Consider the following 26,633-nt stretch of genomic DNA (forward strand, 5'->3'; position numbering starts at 1 on the left):
GAAGTAACTGGAAGCAAATATAGTGCATTCGACGGTCAAAATTATAGCGCTTTTATAACGTGTACTGCCATTTTCTCGCACATGCTGCTTCCTAGATGGTGGCTTTGTGAGCACGACGTTATCTATAAATCCCATCATTACCGCCTCTGAGCGCTAGGGTGTGTGTGTGTGTGTGTGCCTGTGTGTACGCGTGTGTGTTTGTGAATGTGTGTGTTTGTGTGTATGTGGTTTGTGTGCGTGCGTGCGTGTGTGTGCGCGTGTGTGTGCGTGTGTGTGTTGCGTTTTTGTGCGGGTGCGTGTTTGTGTGTGTGCTTGTGTGTGTGTTTGTGTGTGCGTGTGCGTGCGTGTGTGTGCATGTGTGTGCGTTGGTGCTTGTGTGTGCGTGGGTGCGTGTGTGTGTGTTTGTGTGTGTGTTTTTGCGTGTGTGCGTGTGTGTGTGTGCTTGTGTTTGTTCGTGTGTGTTTGTGCGTGTGTGTCTCCACGTGTGTGTCTGCACGTGTGTGTGTGTGTGTGTGACCACTTTTTAAAGACCCCAAACTTGTTTTTGAAGACCATAAACTTGCTTTTCAAGACACCAAAATAACCAGTTTTAAAGGTTTTGAAACAACTATTATGTAACAGTACACGCATTGTAACTGCGATTTTGGCCTACTATATTGCAAAGAAGCTGCCAATTTTGCCCTGTTTGAACATGACTGCCCTAAATCCATTTCGGCTTAGATCAGGCAGTTTCACTTGGCTATCTTTGCTGTGTGTCCTCCTATGCGTAATCCTGAGTGTGGCTAGAATTTTTTATTAGGAGATTGACACGCGCTACTTCATTTTTGCCAGCGGCGCTTTAAAATCCGTATTACAGAACTGTGCACACAAGAAGGCTTGTTTATAAAAAACTATAATAAACATACCAGTGAAGCTCACTGTCGTAGAAAGACTACTAAAATAATCGATAACTTTGCGAGCGCTGTGTGGGCCATGAAGAAAACAAATGCGCCACCAATTTACGAAGATTTTTTGGTTAAGGAAACAAAAAAACATTTTCCGATACAATAAAATTCAATTCACTTGGCACACTTTTGCTGGAGATATTTGCATTTTGCGGATGAATTAAATCTCTGAAGATTTCTCTGCCAATATTTTTTTCTCCGTTCAGCCTAGCCGAGAATAATTATCGTTGTTGGATTTTTCAATCAAGCATAAGTTGGTGAGAACTTATATTTTTTGTACGAGTGCAGCATGATTATGATATTCTCATAATAGAAAACCTGTCAAGTGTAAGCCATTTCATATCTCCAACACAAACCCATAATAACAAGATTGAGGACAGCTCTATCCTCGTTTAAATAAATTCAAGGTAGAATGTAAATATCTAGAGCACCAAACCTTTGATTTAAATAATTATAAACTGTTCAGCAATATGACAACTCTAACAAATACTGAGCATTTCATTCCTTTCCCTCGCTAACTGGAGGCTCGGCGCGATGAGCATTCCTTGGTAGGGTTAGAGGATCCAGCAACAAGGCCTTTTTTGCACTTCCATGGCACAACGTGCCAACTCTACTCCCTAACCATTGCAGTGCTCTCAGTTCCCTGCTTTGGCAGCAGTATTGGCTGCCTGCAGCTGCATTTGGCCGTCCGACAGTAGTGGAATTTCGTGTCACCGTCAATCCCGTACCATACATTTTGGCAGCTTACATGGCCCTGCATCCTCAGCACAGTCTGCTTCGTGCCAGAACAGCTGGTGGAATGAGCTTCAGGTGCCAAAAATGGCAGCATCTCATGGATGATGGCGAGGGTGCGGAGTACGGGGACTTGAAACGACAACCAGGTTGCACCACGAGTGACATCCGATTTCCGCCCCGACCGTGATTCGATTTAAGCCGTGAGTTACGCTTTGATTATTCTCAAAATGAAACTGCAACAACTCACGTAATTTCGCTTGATTTTCGCTTGATGGTGGGGTTCGCACGGATGAAGGCGGACGGACATTAGGAGGTCCCAAGGTACTCCGCACCTTTACAGGCGAGAAAATAAGCCATTTGACTTTCGGGTACTAACTCACGGTCGTAGACCAATGGGTAAGAAGAATTATGGTAACCCCGAATTCATAGATCTATCTTACACCTAAGCAGTGAGAGTACTTCGGAAGTCCCCTCCAAGACAGCAGGCGGCTTGAATGGGTGTAAGACGACCTTCGCGTTTAATAGACGTTGGAGCGAGCTTGCTTCGTCAAGTAGGGGGGTGGCTTGAGCGGGAACACGCCGGACGCGGCTGGGATCGAGCGTAATCCAGAATTACTTATTTTAACGTGAAGAGGCAAATACACGAACCAAGGACGCTTATTCAAAGCGGTCCCAACGTTTAGGAGACAAGTCGGCTCCTTCATCAGGGCTGATTGTGTACGACTAAAACAGCGGTAATATAAGGTGTCTTCTTTTCATTTTCGTACTGGGATCTTATCCTTGCGCCTCGGAGGCCGTGGGAGTAGATGGTGGGAAGGCTCCGAGGGATCTATTCAGGCATTGGCGGTTCCCTTGTATGTGCCAGCTCTCAAGGGGTAATCTTCGTGAGTAATGGATTTCGGTGCGAATCACCTGCGTGCCGTCAAAGTTAATCCCGTGAACAGCTTTTTCGCAGTATTTACCTCTTTGCATCGATATATTTGCCTTGCACTGTTTTCCTGTATTTGCCTCTTCAAGTTTAACGCAACCAGACTAAGCTCTGTTGAAGTTGTTCCCATTGTTTCAACATGCACTGCATGGTCATAAAACAGTCGCGTTTACAAAAACTGCCCACAGCAATTGTTCACAATATTCTGCTTAAATAAAAAGCAATCCACAATCATCTACATTCAAAACATAACACTAGTTTCAGACTTAAGTGTATGTAATCTAGCAACCTTGGCGCTCGCAATCTAGCCGCCTCTGTTTTTTTGACAGGGCTTCGTTGGTTTTGCGTTCGCTTCTTCGTATTTTTGTGCGTGCGCAGGAAAAGGATCCACGAAATGCGTAGAAAAGTTGCACCAAGGTTCACAGAAGGTGAAACGACCCTTCTTGTGTTGGTTCTAAACATGCGACGAAGCGAATTATAGCGCAAGAAGGTCGTATCTTTCGTTGCAGCGAAAGCTGCCCTCTGGCGAGAAGTTGGTACGGAATTTTAACTGCTCGTCTGTGGTGTCGCAAAACGCAACGGGGCACGACTAAACAATGCTGGAACAACATGAAGCAGAAGTGGAACGAGGAAAGTTTCATCTGACAATGAGAGAAATTGACGGCCGGTAAGTAACCATTGGCAACTTTGTTAAGACCTTATCTATTGGTAGAATCTATCTATCGGTAGCATGCTCAACCGATAGATGTTACCATCGTCCCGCCTTATATTCGAAAAGTTCGTGTTTCTTTCCCGCGCCCTGCTGCGATTTGTTCCCGTGCTTAATAACGCTGACGGTTGAAAAAAAGTGCCGCAAACGTTATGTCACCTCTGTTTTGTTCTTGGATAAAAATAACCCGTTTCAACGTGCCCGAATCGTATACTTGTAATTTCAAGCCTTTCAAAATAAAAACTCGTATCAAAAAGTGTGTAGAAAATTTATTAACCGAACTTGTTAAACCCCTCTCGTCATGTGCACTGAAGGAAATGTGTACCTGCCGATTTCCGTAATCCTGGCCTTGTGTGTGAGGCTTATGAACTCTGTCAAATTATCTGTCTACGCCCACGTACTGACCGCTTATCGGCAGTACTGTGATTCCCTACATCAGCCTTAAAGTAACGCTTTCATTTTCACATTTCAACTACTGTGTACTATACTTTGAAAAAGAAGCCAGAATGTGCGACTATTTTTATTGGAATGCTGGTGTTAGAGCCATTTCAACGCTCACATTCCCTCCAGCTATTTTTTTCGCTGACTGTGCGTTACGCATTGCTTTCTAGGGGAAGGGCCACCATCTCAACCCATGTCTCCAACCATAGATATGGATGGCATAGGACCAGGTTACACGGCCTGAAAACAAGAATTACTCGGTCGAAACATCCCACCTGCTGCCTGTGCAGAGTCAACTGGTCCTACAGTTGGTGCAGGCAATGGTGAATGACACCAGTGACACAGTGGTGTTTATGCCGCAGTTGGGTAGAAATTTGCCACCTCTAGGCAAAAAAAGCCTAGCAATTCTGAGCGGCAGTGCAGTAAGGGCTCGTGGTTGAATTAATTAGCTTTGGTTTCTTAGCGAGGGCCTGATGTGACGTGTGAATACATTTTGCTCAAAAGATAGAAAAAACAGCGTCATCAGAATTTTTAGCATGCAGGTATAATGAAGGCCGCCAAGCCTGTTTTCTGGTAAAGGTTGAAAAACGAAAGGTCCACTCATGCAAAGGGGCCATTAAGACGAAATGGAAGTTTGGTTGACTGGAAAGATTGCCTTGTTAGAATAACGCTGCACCAATTTTGCCACAGACTTCACTAAAATAAGTGACATAATGAGGAAAACAGAGAATGGACATGTAATACCAAAGCTACTTTTCCGCACTTAACTGATGAGTTATTATGGGTAGCTCGTTGTAATTCGCTGAGGCCTACAAAATGTTGCGCAAATGAGAGATTATAAGCTTGCAGAACGCGATATATTCATTTAAATTTTCTGTAAATTATTTTTATTGCAGTTACAAGTGTTGTGTAAACAACAGAAGTTACAAGTGAACACGCAAACAGACACCAAACGTGCATTTGGTCTTCATGGCCCCGTTGAAAACCTCAGGTGGTCTAAATTCTTAGCTAAACACTACGGTGCGTCTCGCAATCATCTAAGTTGCACTTTGGTATTTCATGCACTTTTAAACGAAAAAACACAGCATGAGGGCCACGTAAATTGATATCATACATTTTTCTGTGCGCTCTTGTTTTGCCTTTTGCCAAGTGAAAAAGCTGTAGTTTGGGGAAATTCTGCCAATGCATTAGAAAATTCCGTGGGGCACTTAAGTCTGCTTACGTGCTTCGAAAGAGAAAGCAATGTGGCTTCTCTAGCTGATAAAAAACAGCGCTATGTGTGTGTATCCCCCTGCTTCGTTTTTGTTTTTAGAAAGGATGAACCAACAAGCCCAAACACTTCCATTGCTTTACTTTTGATTTTTCGTCTCTTGGTCTGAATTACTTGGGCAAGCAAGCTGGCTATATTTCACGCCACAGCTACTCCAGAATCATAGTTCTCTGGAGATGTAGCGCGCACCTCGTTTACTTGAATGCCATAACATTTACCTGTCAGATGGCATGCTCTAGGTAACTGCTGTTCTGCCCCTGGTCATGTGTTTGAAGAAGCGGAGTGGTAACTCACTAGGCTCCGGGTCTTGAGGCTCGGGTTAAATTCCCCGCATATACTCAAATAGCTGTGTAAAGAGTAAGGAAGCCAATTTGTGTATAGTCGAATAGGAAGTGGCGTCACCCTTGCCTTGAAAGGAAGTTCACCCCCACCTCTCCTTTCGTGGACTTACATATCGCATACGATTTCAGATTCTATGGATATGGTTGGCTTGTTTGTTTCAGGTCACTCATCCGAGCCAGAGGTCCCCCCCATTAGAAACAAGTGCTGCGACAACACAAGACGGCATCCTGCCATGAGAGTCTCTTTCAGAGCCATATCCGGTGGCGGCAGCTACAGCGCAGCCGGCTGTAGCAGCAACAGTGATGCAGCAGCACCCGCTACAATTGCCGCCGGGCAACCAAACGGTCATATGGCTGTCCTGGATCGAAGGCTTGGAGCTGACGATAACACGAGGTTGGAGCTCCTGCTGCACGAGAACAGCCTGCACCTTCTGCCGATAAGGAGGTGCACCTGAAAAAATGCACCCGGAGGCTCACTTGATAAACCAGCAAAAAGAGCTTGAGGTGGAGCCCCTGAGTATAACATAAAGCATAAGGAACCTTTGCTCGCACAGGCTTTGGAGTAAGAATTTGACATGAACCCGCGTGATCAGGATGAAGGGAGAGACAATTTTATTGTATTGCAAGATGGAGGATGTTGTCAGGACCTTGCCCTTTCTGTAGTGGTGTTTCTTGTTGGACTGTGTAGAGAACATTGAAATAAACCGCAGGCACCGGCCAAAGCACTTCTAAAAACAAAAAGAAACAAGACATTTTGGCTTTACTAGAGGAGATTTGCCTTCCACAGGTAAACCAAAACACCTTGTTTGTCTTTCAAAAGGTTTGGATGACTTGTTTGGCAGGTGTGTAAAGGTATGTGTAAGCTCTGTGATTTCAGTTTGCTGCATTTATTTGACAAATGTGGCTATTACAACGTTAGGAGTCACTGCCTAGCTTGAGTCACCAATATCCACTTTTATCATGCATCACGCTAACAAACCCCACAAGGCTATGACATGATAATGCAATTAACAAGAAAATATCAGTTGGAGTAACTTGCGAAAATCACACGATATCAGTGATGGAGTGTGCGGCCGGCCAATCCAGTTGTTGCAAAAACATTTATTTGAGCCGATTAAAATCAAATAAATATGGGTGGGCTCTTCTAGTTTAGCAAGCCAGGGACGATCAATTCTGTTCTAGCCCGAAAGATCAAGCGTTCCGGAGTCCTGGCGTGACAGCTCGCCAGGCAGTAAAAGAAAAAAAAGTACCACTGGACCATTCCCTACAATTTTTATTTAAGCTTGCTTATAAAGTGGCACTTCAATGCGCTCTCCGCAAAACGGTGTGCAGCGCCAGGGCCTGGGTGATAACTGGCCAAGGAATTACCACCCGTTTATCAAAGCTTTAGAGGGCATAGCAGGTGGATTTATAGAGAAAGTAGTGCATTCTCAGCGGCCTCAGCGACGCCAATAAGACTTCTGACTCGTAGAAGCCTGTACCACTTCTCGATTGCTTTTTAGGCCAGATGTTTTGTCTGTTCGTGCATCAAATTGCTCCTGTGCACAAGGCATCTTGGAAAAAAGAAAAATGCCAAAAAGAGATCTGCATGCTTATCACAAATGCATTCCCTCGTCATCCGATAGGCACCCAAATTACTTTCACAGGTTCTTCTGAAAACTTCAGGCATACAAATCCGAAATAAATTCATGATCATCGCGAACTTTACCAACGAAACTAAAACGCACACGAAGAAAAACACCATGGATCAATCGCCGTGTTATTCACCTTAAAAGAAGGGTACAGAGAATGCGCAAGAACAAGAGGAACCCAGCCATTTTAAGTAAACTTGCCTCTCAGCTTAAGGCGGAAATTAGAAGTGCAAGGTAAGCTTTTTTTTCACATACGTTATCTCATTTCATGATGCATCACCCACAAAAATTTTGGCGTTACTTGGCACGGCCTAAAAACCCAACAACCGAAGTAGAAATTGAGGGTACTGTGGTAAATGACGCGCAGGCTGTTTCCAATGCTTTCAATAGATATTTTCAGTCGGTATTTGCGCGCGCATGCGCACCGAGCAGCCCTGTTGCTCCGCTGCATCCTTTTTCAATGCCCGATGTCCTTATCACTACGGAAGGTATTCTTAACCTGCTGTTCCAAATCGATGTTAAGAAATCAGTGGGTCCTGATAATATTTCAAATCTTTTTTTTCGGCGCTACACAGAGCAGCTATGTCCCTTTCTTGAAGCAATTTTTAAAGCGTCCCTACTAACAGCTTCGTTACCTGCCGACTGGTTGTGTGTAAAAGTAATTCCAATTCATAAAGGTGGGAGCAAGCTGTCCATAGAAACCTTCAGGCCTATCTCACGAACTAGTTGCTGCTGTAAGTTATTGGAACAAGTAATCAACAAGGCAATAATGACATATTTAGAAGATAACAACTTATTGTACCCAAACCAACATGGATTCCGTAAAAACCTGTCTACTGTTACTCAACTCTTGGAAATCACGCATGATTTCGTAACTACTATTAACTCACAACTGCAAACCGACGCCATATTTATAGACTTCGCCAAAGCTTTTGATAAGGTGCCCCGCAGTAAATTGATTGACAAACTTGTATCTATTGGTATTAACAGTAACATAACAGCATGGATAAAAATGTATCTATCAAATCGTAGGCAGTATGTAACCGTAAACAACACAGCCTCTGATTCTTTGGAAGTTTTTTCCGGAGTACCGCAAGGTTCCGTTTTAGGACCCATCTTGCTCCTAATATATGTCAATGATATCTATATGTGCCTTGAGCCTAACGGTAAAATGAGACTATTCGCTGATGACTGCGTGATCTGCGCGACTGCGTGACCAGCTTAGACTTAACACCACACTAGCTAATATTGCATTTTGGTGCCTTCAGTGGGGAATGGAAATTAACGTGTCGAAAACAGCTTCCCTTAGTATAACTCGCAGAAAAACAATCCAGCATTTCACTTACAATTTGGTTGGCACAAACATTGCAAGAAACGACGCTGTTAAATACCTGGGTATAACTTTTACGAGTAAACTGAAGTGGGATGCACATGTAAACAGCACATACACAAAAGCATATCGCCAGCTAGGGTTCCTGTGTCAAAAACTTGCATTGGCGCCTTCTAATGTAAAACTGACAGCATATAAATCTCTAATAAGGCCGATCCTCGAGTACGCCAGCATTGTTTGAATCCCCCATCAAAACTACCTTTCCAACAAATTAGAAAACGACCAACACAAGGCCCTTCGCTTTATCTATTCAAATTATTCGTGGCATGACAGTGTCACTCAGCTGCGCAGGAGGGCATGCTTACCGACCCTTCCAGCCCGTCGCCATGTCTGTTCATTAAAGTTTCTTTTTCTTTTATATCACAATGGTTTAAACATAGATAAGGACAACTATATAAAGCCGCCTAACCATCACTCCCTTCGTACCAACCATAATAGGTGCATCAGACCATTCATGTCACGCTGTGACACTTTTAAATATTCATTCTTCCCGTCAGCAGTGGAAGAGTGGAACAAACTGCCACGTGAATGCGTTAACATTTCCTCTGCAGATTCATTTCTTCAAAATGTAGAAAGATTGTTTTATGAAGAGTAAAAGTTGCCCTTTTTTGTTTGTGAGCGCTTCGCAACACACTGATCACTGTAACACCTGCTGATGCCACGATGATGTTTTGTGACCTGGCCATGATTTTGTGCAAGAGCTTCCATCGTTCAGTTTTAGTTTCACCAGCATCTTGTGATTCTGTTTCTTTCGTTATGTGCGATATTGCTTGGTTTCTATTCGAGTGTGTATATTTGCACGCCCACCCTGTATGAGCCTGAGAAAGGCTTACAGTATTAAATAAATAAATAAATAAATAAAATAAATAAAATAAAGATGTGCTAGGGCAAGCCCTTGCAATAACGTGCACTTGTAGCACATTCGACTTGCACTGTTGTCGCACTAATGCAACACACGGCATAACACATGACATAGCCCAGAACACCACCGGGTGTTTAAATAGGTTTCCTATAGGTTTTTTATAAGGGGTATATAGTCATTAAAACGTCAGCGATCATGTCGTAACTGGTAACCGTGATTTGGCGCCCCCAGATGACGGAGTGGAGACTAGCCAGCAACTCGCACTGCCCCTGCGTCGTCACTGGGACTGGACTCGCTCGAAAAAAGCCATTATCAATAAACATGGCTGTGTTATTGCATTAGGCCCTAGGTTCCATTCAATTGTTCTGCCTGAATGCTAGCATGCAGTTAGCACACTGGCTACGCTGTTTGGTTACCTCACAAATGACCTTCCTGATTACACTGCAAAGTAAACAATTTGGAGCTGCAATAACTCTTTGTGCATGGGAGGCCACGTTTTGAGCCAAAATGGGGTTGGGTGTAACGAAGGCCGGTTTAAAGCAAAAAAAAAAGATGTATGTTGTATTCATGTTCCCTCTCAAGGAGAAACTTGTGCACACTGTAACCTGCACAACGTGCTTGTTTCGCTGGGCTGTGCAGAACAAGAACACTGTTAATCATAAATCACACTATGTTGCAACATAAATAGAAAATAAAATAACACCGGAAAATGTTCAAACTAACCTCGTTAGGCCAATATTGCGAGAGATGCAAGAAAGGTATACCCAGTGACAAGTTCAAGGGATGTCGAAGTGCAAAAGCAAGCTGGCTTATATGAGTCATCAGAATGCCGTGAATGGTAACAATACCACTTGCAGCACTACCTCACCCCGTCCGGGGAGTGCACCAGCCACTTAAAACGTCTTTTTCCGAGCAGCTCCGTCGCCCTTTTTACGGTGCTGCACACAGTATGTTTCACCAGATGTACCGTCCCGGCTTGAAAGGAGCCGCCCCGTAAAACTTGTGAAAACGGGTGGGCCAGCATCAGCTGTTGCAGTGTAGGCAGTGGCAGTCCCCGGCTGTCACCGTACACGGGCTTTGGCGGTCACTCATCGATTAGCGCAATGTTTTCGGCTTTTTGTAGTCGTAAACCCGTTACCAAACACCACATCAGTGTCACGACAGACTGCCTCGGAGCCGGCGAACCGTCGTGCTACGTCATGCCGCTGCCGCTGCCGGTGCCGAGCCACCATGTTGGAATACCGAAGTTGCTTTCAAGCTATCTGCGAAGTAGTCTTCAATTTTGGCCAAAAAATATCAGTCTAAGTACGGTTGAAGTACGATTGAAGAGCGCGTTGGGTCTATGAAATAAGGAAAGCCGACTTAGACGGCGTTAAGTTAAGCTCTGTTTAAGTTGAGAAGAAGATGCATCTCTGAATTGGGGGGTAACTCTGTATGGCCTTCCAGACACAGGCTCGAATCCTGCTTGTGCGTACGGGATTTTTTACCATTACGTGCACGGACGCAGACGGGCATTGTGCGGTACACAAATACTCCGTAACTAAAATCCATGGCTTTTGTGCGAGGTCAGAGAGTGGGCAAAGGCAGGGCTACCGCTGCAGGCTCGGCGTCACGCCACGTCTCTGTCGTCTCGCAACATTGTTCTCCATGTTCGTTGGCTTTTTTATGCGAGTATTTAGGGGCAAACGCCTCCCAATATAGCAGATCCCTGCTTCTGGATAACAACGCATTACGACACATGTTTAGCGACCAAAATATTACTGTGAGCGTCCTATATCTACAGTTACAAAATAGCCTCATCATTTTGCTCGAGTTACAACCCGAGGATGATTTCATCGCCGCTTACACATTGGGCGACAAGCGATGTGTATAAAAAATAATGGAAAACAGTTTATTCGACGATATGGGGTGACTCCATAGTAAGGTTGTAGCCGCAGCAGCAAAACGTTAAATTTGAAATAGTACGGCTGGATTCAAATAATTAATGCGACTGCAAGGCAATTTTGAAGCACAGGCTACATCAGAAGGCAATTCTGCATCCGGATTCGACATCACAATCATCGTTGCTTCAAAAGTAAACTGGGCTCCTCATTCTCTTATATGTAACGAGAACACATCATTTTGTAGCTGTGGAACTCACGCTTTGTGGTAAATACGAGTCAAACTTTAAAGTACGTCAAATGCCACTAAAATTTTAAGGAGTAATCAGGACATTATAAGCCATACTACAAAAAATATACCACCGACTGAATTTTCTACAAACTCTACGCATACCGTACGGTATACCAACCGGAATCATCACTCCTGCGGTACTTACGAGATGTATTTTACAATGAAATCGCTATAGCCTGCTGGCGCCGCACTTTCCTTGTACGTACACCCGAAGTCATTCTGTTTGCGCTATGGAACATGACGTAAACTTGCGAGCGAAGTGAAGTCAAGTGGGAAGAACTTTATTATGTGACGTCACTTATTCAAACTAGTGTGTTGAATATTTAGTTAGTCCTATGCCGCAGTGTGCTTAGGTGGGGTTAAAACTCGTTGCTTGCTGGGAGAATATCGGGTAAACTCACGTAAGTTGGAATAATGAGGAGAGGTGAATATCCCCAAGTCTGAACGTCGCGCACTTTAGAGTATGCCGCTATTGGTACAAGCGCGTCAGTGCCGCGACCTTGCAGCGGCATTACTGCCACGTATAACACCTCATTCCTACCGGGCAAGTACAAGCTGTCCCACTCACCGTTGTGTGACTTTAACCGCGGTTCCGCCTGCCAGACTGGCGGTGATTTTGGGCTTTGACGTTGTATATTTAAAGGGAAAATGTTTTGGGCACTCAATTGTGCTTGCGTTCTGTGCCAACAAACACCAAAAATTGTTGAAGACTCCCGGAATGCTACACTGTCTTTGGTCGTCGATTTCCCCGTCAATTTACCGCGAGAGCTGCACTGTCGGCAATTCACGCTGCAGCTTCCCCTAGTCCGAAATCTCCTCCACGTGCGCCTGTCTTCACGTGCTTTACCGTGCGCCTTTTATAAGGATGCTTCCCGATCACTTTTGTGTTATACTGCGAGGCAGCCGCCTAAGTGTTTGTTTAGCGCACTTGACTCCAGCTCTTATGTACAGGATTCGAATCCCACGCGAGCTGAAACGTGCTTCTATTTCTATATTTCCTCAACAAGACAGGACACATTGGCACCAGTCGTCTTGACTGCGACGGCGCCGACGACGATAACAGTATCATTCTCGTTTGGTAAGATACCTATGGCTTTTGCCCCAGGAACAAATGGAATTGATGGCTCTGAGAGGTCGGCGGGGATGGAGACTGTGGAGAATGATTGTTCTCGACCGTGTTCTTCCAAAAAGCACACGAGGCAGAAAAGAGCTGCTGCTGTGTTTCATGAGTCAAACCAATTATGAAAGCTACCATGGACAATACGATTTAACTTCAAAGAGGTGGAAGCCAGTCGCCCGAAGTGTCAAAACAGTGCCTATAAGCTGACAAGGGCCACGTGTTAGCTTCCACTTTGTCGGAAGCGTAGCAATGGTTTGGTGCGTATACCTGTACCTTTTTTTGACAACAGCAATCAAAAACGTCCGGGTGAATGCATGTTGTGGGCACGTAAGCAACTTCTTGTTGTTTGGGATTATTCTATTTTGAACTTGATGACCCCAGCGAAGCTGCGCCGCTTAAGTCCCAAAAGAAATTTTCTAAATGAAGAGGTGCAGGGAGCAGGATTACCGTAGTCTTCGAAAGTGTCCCTGGGGCAGGAGAGGTATTTGACATCTATTTTGCGGCAAAAATTGAACACCAGTATTTATTTTTAACTCAACGTCTTTCAGAGTGCGGGGAAAGAAGTGGGTGGAACCTTCGTTGACTTTTGCTGGGAGCTTGTTTACCGCAGCTGAGAAGATACTTTGATTGACGTGAAAGACGGAGTTTCGGCTTGACATTTCTGGATGCCTTGCTGTCGTAGATGTCAAACAAGTGGACGCTATAAGCCCTCACGAAGTCTGGATTAAAGTGACAATCTCAGCACACTGCGTAGAGAGGTCATCTATCCCAGGGCGGACGAGTCCGACGATAGCAAATTTAAGCTCACGTAACTCCTCCCCGACATCAAAGGCAGTTTCTGCTAAAACGTTCCTTCAAAATATACAAGGGCATTCACCCCAAAAATTCGCAGGCTGGAATAAACACAACATTTACGCGGTACTTGGGGTTTTCTGAAACATAAACCAGTGATTAGAGTCTGTTCTTGGAGTCGAATAAAACGAATTGTGTGGTTTTCCAACCGGGTGTTATTTGCTTTGGTAGATAAATGTAGTTTCTGACTACCTTTAAATTACGGAAAAAACTCATGTGCTCTGTTAATTTCTTGCCAGTGATACTTTCGTAGAAAGCAGAAATTAAGACTACATGTCCGATAAAAGTGATTTCATGTTGAGTGAGTTAAAACGTACAATGAAAAAAATTATTCTGGGCAACGCCTTTTTTTATTGGCGTACAGCATTGTGTGTGTCATGGATAATTGTATGCAGGTCCAAAGAAGAGAAGGGGCACACAACTCTCACGCCGTCAGCGCGCGTTAGGGAGCGTTTATTAAAAATTCAAGATATCATTCTTTCTTTCACAATTTCACAAAAGTCCGCTATACTGGACGTAGGACCGCATTTATTTGGCTTGAAGCGTTTCATATAAAAAAAGCCTTCGTAAGGTACAAGGGCTTATGTTTGATTACAGCGCCAAGGTACACAACGACACCGAGGAATGACAAAAACGCGCGTGCTTTAGTTTCGTGCTATTCCTCTCCTTTCTTGAGTTTCCGGACGCCATAGTCCGAGATGAAGTCGGTTCAAATTGCCAAACTCTCTCACTATTTGTGCCCACACTATTACCGATTATTATTAAACCAGTCATTATTCAGCATCTAAACACAATTTTAGCAGGGTTGTTCGATTGACATACGCCCACAGTGTACCCAAATATTAACACTAAAGCATCATTAGGTTCTATGTTGCTTTTGCCATGCTTGCAGCCTATTGCAAGTTATCGTTACTACTTAGTGATCCATGGATCTGCCTTTGTAACAATGTACATAACACATTGGGCAAACAGCAGTGCACGCAACAACTTGACCATAAATCTTGACCATAAAGCTACTTCAATGTTGCGTTCCAAAGCACCATTGAAGTAGCTTTTCGGCGTCGGCAAATGTGCAAATATGAGAAAAACCAGGTTTGGTATATTTAGGACCCTACGAGATATAATTTTAGCTTTTAATTTTAACTTCCCCCTCCCCCCAAATTCTAAGCGTTTACAGAAACAGATGACGCAAGTATGCAGAATAGTCTTTCTGAGCACCCCTTTTTCTCGAAAATAAAGCGTACCTATCAATGTAATTTGCCATTCTTTTACTTGTTTAATAGTGGATCTCACAAATAGGCAGTTATTAGACAACTATGTTCAAGTGGAAATTTCCTTCAGAATTACAACACTCTACATTTACTACTTCAGGCTTTGCATTGATGTCACGTCTTATCTGTGTTGAAATGAACTTGTTGGACGAGTTAGTGCAGGTTTGGGGTACAAATACGGGCTTTGCGCAAACAAGACAACACACCCAGGAAGCACGGGACTAGTACAAACAGAACAGTTTGTGGTGGTCGCGTCCGTACTGTACATGTTCTCTTTTTTGCGCAAAGCCCGTGTTTGTTCGCCAATTATCCGTGTTGGTTTGCACAAGCTGGAAATTTCGAAATTCACAATGAGCCCTTTATCGGTCCTGTTCGTAGAAACTACGGAAACTGGTTTTTGGATAATTCAATGTGTAGTTTCATGAGCACAAACGAGTAGCATATATCAAGGGCTTATTTAAGGGTAATTGCGAAACACCGAAAGTATACCCCAAGCCTGAAAAAGCCATTTTAGATCTTGGTTGGAAAAAAACGCGTTTAAAAACTTTCTTCAACATTCCTGTGGGATGCAGATAGCAGAAAAATTGCGCACAATATCTAAACAGAGCTATGATGTAAACAGGAATTATTCGAAATACATTTTAAAGCTCAACGATCTCCCAGAGGCACAAATATCGAACATTCAGCAATATTGAGGTAATAAGGCGCAAATGGAATGTAATCTGCGAATTTCAAACCTTTGGGACGTGCGGTTTGGCGTGCTGTTGGTGTCACCTCTTCAGCCTTTGCCCGGTGTTGGGGAATATTATTAAAACAAATCCTCTCGCGTTTTAGCCGTGTCTTCGAGAAAAATTCGCAGAATTATTTTTGCATACTTTTAAGGGTGACCATTCTCACAATAGGAGACAATAGGAAGGGCCCAACTTAAATTTTATATTATATAAACACACCCAATTTACTATAAATCCAGATTCGCCTCTTTTCATGGTGTTCGCCTTTTTGGTCGCAGCAAATCTTTCGGAAAGTTTTCCTACCTCTGTAGAAATATTATCATTCTTGTCTTCTGCCTCACTGACCCTTTTGAGAGCGCAGTTTTGCCGAGGTTTTCCTAGAACTTCGCCTTTTTTACTCAGCCCTGTCATACTGCGCGAGATTCAGGGCAGGTTTCCTTTGCACAATAGAGTTCAAAGTAATTTTGCTTTCTTAAAGAGTTTCCTAAGTTTTTGTCCTTTATATTTTATGTATGGTATAAAACACTCAAAAAACCTATTGCAGTAGAGGATCAACATAAGAACGAAATTGTTATGTTGCATTAGGCTAAAAATTAATTACAAACATAGTTTCTTCGTATTAAAAAAGATCTCTCTCCTAAATTTTTAAACAGAACCCCTGCTTAAGCTGTGTCGGAGGTGAGGAGGAGCCAGTGAAAAGGAAAGCCAAGAGTCAAGCCTTGCGTAAAACGGAGCTAACTACTCGACACTGTGGAAGGGATGTTGAGAAGAATAAACAGAGGGCACGGGAAAAGGGGGGATAGGATCGAAAGCGTGCACATACTCTCGCCTCTTATTAAATTTATTATTGCCGTTCGTCAAAGCTTGTGTCATTTCGACAGCGTAGAAGGACTTCTGCCACTTTCTGGGAATTTGATAGTAGGGATCGAGGTTCTATGGGAGTCCCTACTGTGAGCTGTTGATTGACTAATCGGCTGAGCTTGGTAGCCAACCTGCGCCTTTCCGATGAACGTACTGGGCAATTACAAAGCCCATGCTCAATTGTCTCTCTGCCACTGTAGGCATCGCAGCGGCTGCTGCTGGCCATCCCGATGAGGAAGAATTCGGCTTTTGTGAAGGCCACTCCCAACCACAGTCTTCAAAGTGAATTACACTGTGGTTAAGGGAGCCCATACGTAAGACCACACTGGAGTAGAGGGCCGGCGTTGAGGAGGCGCTGGTGCACTAAGTTCGGTATATTCTGCTTACTGAGAGTTATCGAACGTGCAAAATAACAAATCATCTAACGGCATCGCTCACTGAGTACGGAAGCAAACTGGTGCTTTCACTAACATCACTGGTCCCGGCACCTGCATGAGCTAAAATGTTGCCGGCAATTCGACTATGAATTGGCAGCCGGCAAAATAAAATATTAGTATCATAAAGGGTGTCGAACCAGAACCGAACAGAACCGAAAACGCGAGCGTGTTGTTTTTTCCGGAACTGACCCTTACCCGAACTGTTATTTTTTGAGCCGCTGATCCCGAACTCGTTTTGAACCCAAAAAACTATTTTTTTAAATTTATTATTATTTATTTTTTATTTATTAACGTAATCAAATGGTAAATATGGAAGTAAAACAATATAACCAGAGCTATTTCGTTCGAAGGGGGGAGACGAAATGAAATCAATGTTTCCGTCTCTGCTTCATTTCGTTCACTTCTTCTGTTTACATCGTCTTTGACATCCGATAACAAATCTATAGCCGATCTTCTAATTGTCGTCTGAAGTCCTATTAGGCGATCTCCTAACACCACAAAAAACTGTTTAAAACGCATTAAACTCTCTCAACAGTCCCGCCAAAAGGAGGAGAAAAAGCGCATTAAAAATCTAAAAAAAAGTCTGAACAGTCCAGCCAAAAGCAAACTCCTAATGGGCAAATGAATGGCGTCCATTTTGACCCATGAAGCAACAGAAAATGGTTCATTTTCGATACAAACTACAATCTGCGTGCACTTTCAGGGCGTGATCTCAACTATTTTCTGGCCACCCCTTTTTCATGGAAAGTTGCCGAGTTTGTCTTGTCAGTGCACCTTTATCCTACTCAGTTTTGGTTTGTGGAGCTGGCTCATTTCGAAAAAGAAGCCTCATTTTTGACAAGTTTTTTCCTCGCAGAAAAATAAAACGAGCAGGCCCATCACTTGGTTTTACATTAATCCGCCCAGCGTTTCACATCAATAGTTTGTGTTTTTTTTTCGCTTCTTCAGTCATCGACTACGCACAAAACCGAGAGGAAGATCTTTCAGTAGACGTCTTTTTTCTTGAACGACCAGTCACGGATATGAACGCCTGGTACAATTCTTATTTTCTCAGGGAAAGTTGAGCGGATTACCTTACACCGGCCATTTGTCGTCTTTTTTTTTGATGTCAGAAGTTTGTTACAAGCTACTGTAATATGTCAACGCAATATGGCGACTATGTCATATTTCGTCATTTGTAAACCCAAAACTACACCAAAAACCCAACAGGTTTTTGAAGCTTGTTATAAAGAACCCCCTGGGATTCCTTTTGTAAAAGATAGATAAACATAAAATGATCGTTTACAATAATACAAACTTATAAAACAAACATTTAAAACTTTACAATAATTTGGCAAGATCGTGGCTCCAGTCCCAAGTTAAATGCGTCGAAATAAACCATACTTCTCATGTAAGCCTCAATATTGAAGATTTCTCTCAACATTAAAGTACTCAGTCAAGTATTATTGCGCACAGGCATTCAGTATTAAAGGGCTTGACTCTTGAGCATTTTTTCTAGGAGTACCAAGTAACGTCAATTCTGAGCCAAGGTGGTGGCACTGAATCGGCTGTCCCATTGTCGCTTCATGTCGACAACCGAATAAACAATCCCCTTATTAATCTTTCGTAAGCTTACAGCTGTTTTGCCTGAGATAAAAAAATGACCACAATTTCAAACATATTTACGTTTCTCTCAGCGACAGGCTATGCCTCCAAAGATAAAAGACGCTAATTTCTGAAACACGGCAACGGAAAGTCTGTATGTGATCGTGGCACGTGCCGTTAGCGGGTGGCTAGAGCACTCAATTTCACAGGCTGGCTCGCGGAAAATTGTACAATACACAGTACAGTACAGTACAATTCCACACACCGGTTCATTTGCTCCGCAGCTGCGAAAGCAGCGGCAGCACATTATATGCTTTCTCGGGCAGCTGCTTTGAGTTTTCAGCCGGTTGCAAAGGTAATTGATTCTTTTAACCTTACAGAGAAGTATTTCAATCGCCAGTATTTGAATATTCAGGCACATTCCATAATCTTGGAAGGGACTATACACAAACGCTATACCATACCGGCCAGGAACAGTTCTACCCGTGCACGAAGAGCTAAAGGGAGACAGGACTGCCGTGGTGAGACTAGACGCGGTTCCTGCGACTTCTAGGATCTAGCGAGAGACTGAAAATGACCGTTTTTTTAGTAGTTTCTGGTGCATTATGACATACCAGAAGAGAACACTGTACACCGATGCTAGGAATTCTGCCATCCAATTATAATATCGAAGCAGGAGCACAAAATGTGCGGTATAAGAAACAATCGGAAAGAATTTGGAAATGCGCCTGCGGCAGTGTTACGAATTGCCTTCACAACGTGAAGGTTCTGAGGAAGGATTCTTTATTTGAAGGACACGTTTAGCACGACGAATGTTGTATTACTGGAATGTGTTTGTTTTTTAAAAACCGATAGTAACCGGGGCTAAGTAGTTGAATAAAACTTCACCTGGATGTCTGTCTCTCAGTAGATATTACCATTCGTCCAAAAACAGGTCATAGAATATATCAAAACAAGGCACCTTTAGCACAATATTTGGAATTAGGAGATTTGTTGGCGCACTTTTCTTCATGCTTCTTCTCCGCGGAAGGCATCTGTGGGCCATTTCAGGGAAATCATCAGATCGCATCCGAGAGGATCAGTCATCTTTTTACTAGTAATGCATGTTCGTCGAACTTCACATTTTGATTTAATACAATTTTTGATGAACAACAGTAGCTGCATTCAGGGCACCAGCATGGTGGAGGGGATTCTCAGCGAAAGATCGCCTGGCTTTTGCTGAATGAAAAAAGACGATGTTGACAACGTTGTCCAAGAGCTACAAAGCGAAGACAAGCACTAAAACAACAGGTGTTGATAAGAACTGTTTGAAACACCAAAGAAACAAGAAATATTTTCACAAATGGTGGAAAAGCAATGTGACAAGCAAAAATTGAACTAACAATGCGCCATTGTATTTCTACTGGGAAGACTAAGAAGCAGCATGCAGAATGGGATGGGATAAGGGAAAGAAAGAGGCAGAAAATGCAATCACGCAACGTTATCAGCAAGCATTATTGTTTTGCTGAAGAGAGGATTATATGAACGACACCTTAAAACCTCTCATAACGCTCTGCAATGGTAACAAAATGGGCACACAAATATCTCAAATGGAGTCGCACAACACGTCAAATACCGGCCCAGCTATTTTTAAACCCGTATCTGCCCTTTATGGCGCCACTCTATAGCCCTCTAACACTGGAAATGAAGCCACATACCAAATGCACAAGGTAAGGATAACTAAACCAAGTAAAGTAAACGCATATACAGATTGACTCGGGGAAGTAATGTAGAAATTAAACACTTTGCTTTTGTCGGTATCCACAGAAAGTCACATAACAGGCCTGACTTGCTACTCGTGCAATAAATATATGTAGTGATACTTTTCGCCATAGATAAGACGGTTTCACCTTTTATCGCACTCCATTCAGTTCTGTTCAGCTTTTTTTATTGGTTTACACGCTTGAGGTCATCTGCGCTTAGATTTAGGATAGCCTCAGTGCAGCGTCTTATTTTAAAATTCCAGCCATCTCCTCAATACGCGCTCCTGCGTTTGGGTCGTTCTTCGTACTAACCTTCCTGCCTCCTCCCCCCCTACTTCTAACACTTTTTCCCTTTAAAATTCCACCACCGTATCAATACGACGTCATGGCCGATCATTTTGAAACTGTTACGTGTTCTACCTGCAGCTCAGTGTATCTTTCATTACCCAAAGAACTGGATTTTTTTCCGCCATCCCGAGCTATTGCTGTCTCTTTGAAACTGCCTTCGCATTGAATAGATTCTGTCACCTCACGTCAGACAGTGGCCGTATGCTCCAATATCATTCCGTGTTGTCGGTTCCACTTTGCTTCTCCGCACATTTGATCGTCATTCACCACAATGGCATGCTTTCGCGGCAGTCTATTCAACAGATTCCGCTTTAGTCACAGTTTTCTCTCCTCCGTTCTCTTCAAAAGTTCCACGCTCCAGATGCAAGAGTTGGCATTACCGTTCTGGTGAGTCTAGCGTGGGAATGTAGGCGGAAGGCTAGTATTTCCACTTTTTTTAGTTCGCTTTTCCAAACAGTTTTATTGCAGTTTTTAAGTTATTTGGAATTCTAGAATCAGACCAGTTCATACTTTATGACGCCGCCATCACAAAAAGCTACGGGCGCTGACATACCTTCCTTATTTGCTTTGAAGTTGAAAACCTAGCGCACATTGGCGGGAAGGATTGTTGTTTACTGTAGGTCAGAAGATACTTTGTTTAAAGTAAAAGAGTGAGTTCGGCTTCAAATGTCTGGCCGTCTTGGTGTTAGCGATGCCAAAAGAGGTGACCACTATAAGCCATCAAAGGGTCGGGATTAAACTGAGGACTACATCAGACCATATAGGGAGGTACTCTATCGCAGAGAAGGCATGTCCAACGATCGCAAATTTCGTGCCGTGACGAACTCCAAGTAGTGATCTGACCCGCTCACAAGCCCAGTTGTCCCTACTCCCACCGTTCCAATCTCGTCGCCGACAATTTTAGCATGAATTCACGCATCTTGTTTGTGATGGTTCTGTCGGGGGTTGGGAGAAGGCTGTGTAAGATGCTCCCTACTTTAAGGCCTTCGACAGCTCTTGCGCACTCCCTTTCTCGACTCTTTTGCGTCACCTTCACGAGCTCCTTAGATTGAAATTTTTCGTTCCCTTTACGTTCAATTAGCTTTTCTTGCCACAGAATGTTTGCTCCGAGCTTTTCTGAAAGAGATGTTGTAATGAATGTTCTTTGGCTACCCCTATTAGGCACTATTCCACAGATGTATTCTGATGCGTCTCCTTGTAACAATGCTACTTCTCCCGGCAGCAACACTCAATTTTTTTTGTCGTTTTTCCCACTTAGTGCTTTAGGAACATTTGCTGCACTGTAGCAGATTGCTGTGTCTTTTTCTCTTTTGTCTTTTATGTTAACGTTTCATGACGCCCTTTGTATCTCTTGCAAAACACATTTGCTGTGGAAATCCTGTCCATATTATTGGGCCCAATACGCCTGAAGCATGACCTGTTTTCAGCTAGCTGCTTATTTTTCTCTTCCATAGGTGGGCTTTGCGTGCATTCTTCGGTAAAGTGGTTCATTTGTTTGCAGAACAAGCAGGCCTTGTGTGCAGAACTGTAGGAACGAGCGGTCGTGCTGTAGGTTTTTTGTTCTCCTATTTAGCTCCCGTACCTGCTGTCTCCCGCTCAACCTGAGCTTCCTCCCTGAAGCACACTTGTTCCTGTAGGATTCCTAGCATTGTTTGCAGCGGATCAGCACTTTACCTTCCCATTCACGACGTTGTTTGTTCGCTGTTAGCCATTCGTTTGCTTTCAGATGCCTCCAACCTCTTGAATTGAATCGGTATATTTGCTAGCATGGCCTTCTTTGGTCCGGGTATCAACATTGGTATCACTAGGTGTTTACCCAGACAGACTGCAGTGTTAATGTGTTTATCTCCACCTTTTCGAGAAGCTTTCGCAAGGCTTCGGCATAATGCACTTATGTTGCCTTATTGAGTCGTAACAGTTCCTTCATGTGCAGATCCATCAAATGCTCGTGTCGCCCAAATATCGCTTTTAGTATTTGGTAGCTTGTTCATAGTTGCTTTCGGCTCAGAACTGAACTCCTTCAATTTCTTCGGCTGCTTGCTCGGTCTGGGTTGACGTGAGGTAGTCTGTCCAATGCTTATATTAGGTCTCAAGTGTACCGCTGATTCGTATGACATCCAAACTACGTTCCATTCAAAGAATTTCCCCTGAATCTAATCATTTTTAATATTTCGGCGGCTTCACAAGCTCCGTGAAGCCCCGCGCAACCTACGTTGCATGACCAACCGATTCAATTCTCTGTGCTTGCCCTTGAGCTGACAGCGTGCCTTGCGTATTATCCGTTAGATAGTTCTCCATCTCTTACAAAGAGGCCGCAATTTTCAAGTCATATTCTATCCCTCTCTGGAATTTACTTTCCCCAATTTCACCCGTAAATAACCTTCAAACTTTTCGTTGTACTTCGCTAGGCTTGATGCAAAAGCCTTTATCCGGGCTTGTATGGCAATCCGGTTCTCTCTATCTGCTCGTTGACGCACTTGAGCCTTCGCAGCAATAATTAAGTGCGTGATTTGCCTTCGAAACGCCTTTCTCTTCTTCGTGACGACTTCCTTGCTCATTTTCTTTTCCGAAGTGGAAATCCCGCTCAATTTGAGGAACCATTGCCTCCGTTGCTGTTCGGCCTGCGGCGATCTTGTCTAATTCAGGTTGCTTCGATGCTCCTCCGCCATCGCCTTCAGTGCTGGTTGATGGCAGGTTGCCTTCACGGCATGCGGGATGTTAATCCAGATCACGCCATCATTTTTAGTTTCGAGAGATTGCAGGACGTTTCTACTGAGTAAGTTTAATGAAAAGAGAATAGCAGAAAATAATAGATAATGACTGCTCTACGTTCCACGAGGCAAGGCTTCTTTTTCCTCACTTCCATTGTTCTTTGTACGGGAGAACCGCTGGTGATCTTCAACATCACTTGCAGCTTTTCCACTTTTCATGCCTTTGCTTCCCTTTCGTACCTATTCTTTACGCAATAGTGGGACATCGCAAGTTCTGCTTGTACTCCCAGTAGTTTCCCCTTCTACAACGCCGCTGGCATACACCAGGTGTGGTATCGTTCTGGTACGTTTATTAGCCCGTCCAATGTGTGCCTTATTATCTCTGCTCGTCCCTGAATTTGAACATGCTCTTTTTTCCGGTGGTTACCTTTCTCTTATTTGGTTGAAAACTTCCGCCTATTCGCAGCGTTTCATTGATATGCGCGAATGATATATGCACGGATGTCATTGGTTTCGCTTCTATTAATCACATTCTGCAGCTCGGGTAATTTTATCTGATCTGCCCCACTTGACACTTTAGATTCTTACGTTTGGCAGTTATTTCCTTTGTTTTTTTAATTAGTTTTTTTGGTTTGCTCCTTACATGTTGCTTCTGCCATAGGTGCTGCCAATTCAATGATTCTCGACGTTAGGTTGTGATTTAGCCTGTCTAGACTGCCCCCTCCTGTTCATTTAAAACTGCGAAATTTTGTAGAGTTATTTAGAACTTCTGCGATCTGCTTTCGACTGACACCACTCTTTAACGTTCTGTAGTTACAGGCAAATTGTGAACAGAAAGCGGTAGTTCTTTGTTGGCAGATCACTTAGGAAGAGTGCCGGCTTTATTACCTCGGATGTTTCTTGAAATAAAGGATGTGGGTTATAAAACATTCTTACGGACCGCCATGTTACAATGTAACCGCATATTACGGAACACAAATATCCCGGGTGCATCCAAGACACCCAGCTTTCTGAGTTGCCACTAAAGTTGATTCGTCGCTGCATGGTAGCTCTGATGCCTTCACAATGACTTGCAATATCATTTGTGGTGACACGCATGAAATACTTCTGTTCTGCTTTAAATCTAGATGTCTATTTGAGTCACATGTGCTACATTATTTTGAAAGCAACGTGTTTCTCTTCAATGAAAATAGCGCGTACAATACATTTTTTGTTGCATGTTGCCCAAGTATTAGTTATACAACTATAACAAGGTGCATGGAATTATATTTATAGTGCGGAAGGCGCGTTATAAATAAATAAGTTTACTTTGAGTACAAACTGTTTGCTAACATGAACACTGCTGATGAAACAGCACCAAGATGGTGCAAATTTAGGGGAAAAGTTTCTACTAAAATAATAAAAATAAATAATTGCCATAAAATCACCGAAGGCATGGTCACATGATATACCATAAAGCGGAAAAAACATCGTGATAAGATATCCCTATAAAGGAAGTCATACGTAGCGGGCTTTTCAACTGCCCAATGTATTTTAACATAATGACCAAAATGATTCCTTGAGTTGAGGGTTGCGCAGATTGCGGGTGTAGGATATTCCTTACATTACGTGAACGCTGCCCAGAAGTCAAATGGGCGGAATTTTCCGCATGTATACTGCGTCTATTCACCAAGAAATCCGCTCCCATCTCTAGAACTGTTTCCAAAACACAGTTTTCAACATAGCCGTCTTATCTCATGGGCACAGCGGGTAAGTAATATACAAGCTTGTTATTTTGTGTGATATGACTTCTTTGTATAACCACGCCGGCTGGTATCCGATCAAATGTGTTTCTCTCGCACTACGTTGCGGTTGGGTGTAGTACAGTGGTTACTTTTTTACTATTTTACTATTGCCGTTCGGTAACTATCAAACATCACGTCACTATTATGCGTTGGTTTCGCGAAGAATTGACTGCCTCTGAACCCCACCGGGCCCAGATATTAGAATCCACATTGGCAGTATACGGCTTTACGGTGAGGCCTGATGTCCCGGTATTATCCGCCCTGTTTTGTGGCTGTGAACGCAAGGAAGCACTCGCCTTACGCCACCATTGGGTATGCGACGGGACGATGTTAGCCATAAAGTTACGCACTATGCATGTAGGTGGCTGCACCTGTATCAAGCGCCGCAAGTATATCGTCTTCTGGTTTTCTTACCGAATGCCAGCGGGTACCGCAGCGCGTGCAAACCGTGAATAGCTAAAACGTTTGCACGCAAGAAGAAGCGATAGCCGACACCCAGTACGCCTCTACAAATTGCGGACGGTAATACGGGTTAGCTGTTCAAAGTACACTGAAACTAAAATTCTGATTTCTTTACTCTGAAACCATGCACACCGCTTTTTCTTCTATAAAATGTAATGCCGTTCAAACACCATGCTAATGTTTGTTTCTCAGTCTGGAACAACTTACGCCATAGTCTGTTTAGGGGAAGAAGTAGAAATAAAAAAAACATAGTTCAAAATTGTGAAGTTATCCAAATAAAATACCGCGGAATAATATGCCCCCGTAGTCTCATACGGTATTCTACGTTCAAAGCACAAGTAGAGTGCGAATATTCAAGGCAGTGTATCCGAAGTTCAAAACTAAAACAGAGCGCGAATACTCAGGGAGTCGCAAGTGTACACAAAATCATAAAACTTGGGATAGCTAAGCAGTGGTTATTTCAGAGACAAGCTTTAGAAAAATTGAATGCCCTTTACCGTTTAATGCAGCTATGTATACTAAACCTGTTTATGTACGTCTTGTTTCCCAGTTATCTTAGATAGCAGCTATGAAATACGCAGTTCTTTGCCAAAATGTACCATAATGTAAAAAGAACATAAACCAAAAAAAACGTTCACGTCCTGACCAGCATTCGTGCAGGACGTGTACCTCCCAATTTAAATGCAGAAGAACTTCGCACCTGCCATTAAAGTACTTTCGGAAGATGTGCCCTTTTCTATTGGTATTCACACAGGCATCCCTCAATAGAATATACAATTTTTGTAGATCATGGCTGCAGTGCTCACTGAGGTCCGTTCATGGGCACACAGGCATGGGATACTAAAAGGCTTGATCCTTAGCTATTTTTGCACACCTTCTGTGTAACTTCAATTGCGGAACTGCGGTGGTTGCACTGAACAGTTTCTACTTCCTCACCTCAAGTTCACAACATAATAAAGGCCCGTCATTACCCTTTCCTACGCATCTGGTCCGGTTTTTTTACCAGCAATAAAACATGACCCGACTTGCAGCCACATTTACTTTTCTCCCAGTTATCGAGGTGATGGCTGCCAAGTTTAAGAAATCTCATTCCTAAAACACGGCAACGGAAAGTCTGTATGCCAGTGCGCAATGTGCCATGGGCGGATATCTAGAGCATTCAATTTCGCAGGCTCGCTCGAGAAAAATTCAGCAATACTGGTCAGCAGTCGCCAGAGGCTCTTTTATCTCCTCCGAAGCTGCGATTGCAGCGACAGCACATAATGAGCCAGCTCCGGCTCGTTATTCGAGTTTTCAGCGGGTTTCTG

This window comes from Haemaphysalis longicornis, unplaced genomic scaffold, assembly GCF_048455015.1.
Source record: "Haemaphysalis longicornis isolate Haplotype H1 unplaced genomic scaffold, Haemaphysalis longicornis Haplotype H1 scaffold_5, whole genome shotgun sequence".
NCBI classification, from domain to species: domain Eukaryota; kingdom Metazoa; phylum Arthropoda; class Arachnida; order Ixodida; family Ixodidae; genus Haemaphysalis; species Haemaphysalis longicornis.